The following is a 3457-nucleotide window of genomic DNA, read 5'->3' as shown; positions in this document are numbered from 1 at the left end:
CATGGGAGGGTAGGACAAAAGATGTCATGCAAGTTCTTTTCCATAAGCACGTATGACTATATACGGAATACATGCCTACATTACATTGACGAACTGGAGCTAGTTCTGTGTCGCCCTATGTTATGACTGTTACATGATGAACCGCATCCGGCATAATTATCCATCACTGATCCGGTGCCTACTAGTTTTCCATATACTGGTTTACGCTTATTTACTTTTCCGTTGCTACTGTTACAATCACTACAAAATACCAAAAACATTACTTTTGCTGTCTTTACTTTTGTTGCCGCTACCACCACTATCTTATTACTTTTCTACTAAACACTTTGCTGCAGATACTAAGTTTCCAGGTGTGGTTGAATTGACAACTTAGCTGCTAAAGTGCTAATACTTGAGAATATTCTTTGGCTCCCCTTGTGCCGAATCAATAAATTTGGGTTAAATACTCTACCCTCGAAAGCTGTTGTGATCCCCTATACTTGTGGGTTATCAAGACTAATTTCTGGCGCCGTTGCTGGGAAGCATAGCTCTATTCTTTGAGTCACTTGGGATTTATATCTGCTGGACACTATGAAGAACTTGAGAGATCCAAAAACCAAGATCTATCCCTCAACTACGAGGGGAGGTAAGGAACTGCCATCTAGCTCTGAACTTGATTCACCTTCTGTTATGAGTAAGTTTGCGACACCTACACCTGCTTCTGCTATTCGTTCTGATATGTTGCATGTTATTGATGATGCCACTTCTGCTATGCATGATACTTATGATGAAACTACTTCTATGCCTGATACTACTATGCCCCTTAGTGAATTTCTTGATGAACAAATTGCTAGGGCTAGAGAAAGAGAAATTATTGAATCTGAATACGATGATGATAGTGATGATGGAAATATGCCTATTATTCCTAAAGGTTATCTATTTGATCAAGATGCTTCTTTAGCTATTTTAGCTTGCAGAGATAGATATGAGCTTAAGAGGTTATTAATTAAATGGAACAAAGAATCACTTAGAGATAGAATGAGACTTGACCCTGCTTTTGCTACTTCACCTATATGTGTTTCTGATAAAGATTATGAATTCTCTGTTGATCCTGATATAATTACTTTGGTTGAATCTGATCCGTTTTATGGCTATGAATCTAAAACTGTTGTGGCACATCTTACTAAGTTAAATGATATAGCTGCCCTGTTCACTAATAATGAGAGATCACGTTACCTCTATTTACTCAAAATATTTCCGTTCTCATTAAAGGGTGATGCTAAGATATGGTTTAATTCTATTGATCCTGGTTGTGTGCATAGTCCCCAGGATATGATTTATTACTTCTCTGCTAAATATTTCCCTGCTCATAAGAAACAAGCTGCTTTGAGGGAAATATACAATTTTGTGCAAATTAAAGAAGAGAGTCTCCCACAAGCTTGGGGGAGGCTTCTCAAGTTACTTAATGCTTTTCCTGATCATCCTCTTAAGAAACCTGAAATACTTGATATCTTTTACAATGGACTAACCGATGCTTCCAGAGATTACCTGGATAGTTGTGCTGGTTCTCTTTTCAGGGAAAGAACACCGGATGAAGCTGAAATTCTATTGAATAATATGTTGACAAATGAAAATAATTGGACACCTCCTGAGCCAGCTCCTGAGCCATCTCCTGCTCCAATTACTGAGCATATTCCTAAACCAACTCCGAAGAAGAGAGGTGTTCTATTTCTCAGTCCCGAAGATATGCAAGAGGCAAAGAAATTTATGAAAGAAAAAGGTATTAAAGCTGAAGACGTTAAGAATTTACCTCCTATTGAAGAAATACATGGTCTTAATTCACCGCCTGTTGAAGAAACATATGATCTCAATTATTTATTCACTGAAGAATCTCCTGATCCCGATATCCCGACACAGGTAGTAAAGTAAATTCTCTCTATAGATATGATAAAGCCGAAGTCCCTCCTACTAAAATTGCTAGTCAGTGCTTGGATGAGTTTGATAACTTTATGTTTAAGCAAGACGACTTCAATGCTTATTTTGGTAGACAATTAAAAGAAAATGCTTATATGATTAGACGCTTGGGTGATTATATGGCTGATATTAAAGGTGAACTTTAACTTATTAGCAAACATGCTTCTATGGTTACCACTCAAGTAGAACAAGTACTTAAGGCTCAAAAAGAAGTTCTTGATGAAATGAATAGTAAGAAAAATGATTATGTTGTTAGAGTGGCTACTAGAACGGGTAGAATGACTCAGGAACCTTTGTATCCTAAAGGCGACCCTAAGAGAATCAAGCAAGATTCTCCGAGAAATAATATTGATGTTCCTAGTTCTTCTAAAAATAAGAAGAAGAAAAATGATAGAACTGTGCAAACTTCTAGTGAACCTATTGCTGAACCACCTGATAATCCAAATGATATTTCTATGTCTGATGCTGAAACACAATCTGGTAATGAACATGAACCTAGTAAAAATATTAATGATGATGTTCATGATGATGCTCAACCTAGTAACGATAATAATGTAGAAATTGAACCTGCTGTTGATCTTGATAACCCACAATCAAAGAATCAACGTTATGATAAAAAAGACTTTGTTGCTAGGAAACATGGTAAAGAAAGGGAACCTTGGTTTCAGAAATCCATGCCTTTTCCTCCAAAACCATCCAAGAAAAAGGATGATGAGGATTTTGAGCGCTTTGCTGAAATGATTAGGCCTATCTTTTTGCGTATGAGATTAACTGATGTGCTCAAAACAAATCCTTATGCTAAATATATGAAAGATATCATTACTAATAAAAGAAAGATACCGGAAGCTGAGATTTCCACCATGCTTGCTAATTACACTTTTAAGGGTGGAATACCAAAGAAACTTGGAGACCCCGGAGTACCTACTATATCTTGCTCCATTAAAAAGAATTATATTAAAACTGCTTTATGTGATCTTGGAGCCGGTGTTAGTGTTATGCCTCTCTCTTTATATCGTAGACTTGACTTGAATAAGTTGACACCTACTGAAATATCTTTGCAAATGGCTGATAAATCAACTGCTATACCTATCGGTATTTGTGAGGATGTGCCTGTTGTGGTTGCAAACGTTACTATTTTAACGGACTTTGTTATTCTTGATATTCCCGAGGATGATAGTATGTCTATTATTCTTGGAAGACCTTTTATTAATACTGAGGGGCTGTTATTGATTGCAACAAAGGCAATGTCACTTTTCATGTTAATGGTAATGAGCATACAGTACACTTTCCGAGGAAACAACCTCAAGTTCATAGTATCAACTCTATTGGAAAAATTCCATCAATTATATTTGGAGGTTTTGAATTTCCTCTTCCTACTGTCAAGAAGAAATATGATATTCTTATTATTAGGGATGTGCATATCCCCGTTGAGGTAACTTAGTGTTATTCGAAATTTCTCCGGTTTCATGATTATCGAAATGAGTTTGTTAACAAGACTTGATCA

Source organism: Triticum urartu, chromosome 3A (genome assembly GCF_056163025.1).
Source record: "Triticum urartu cultivar PI428250 chromosome 3A, HENAU_Tu73, whole genome shotgun sequence".
NCBI classification, from domain to species: Eukaryota; Viridiplantae; Streptophyta; class Magnoliopsida; order Poales; family Poaceae; genus Triticum; species Triticum urartu.
The sequence above is the reverse complement of the archived record's forward strand: the minus strand, read 5'-3'. Positions refer to the sequence as shown.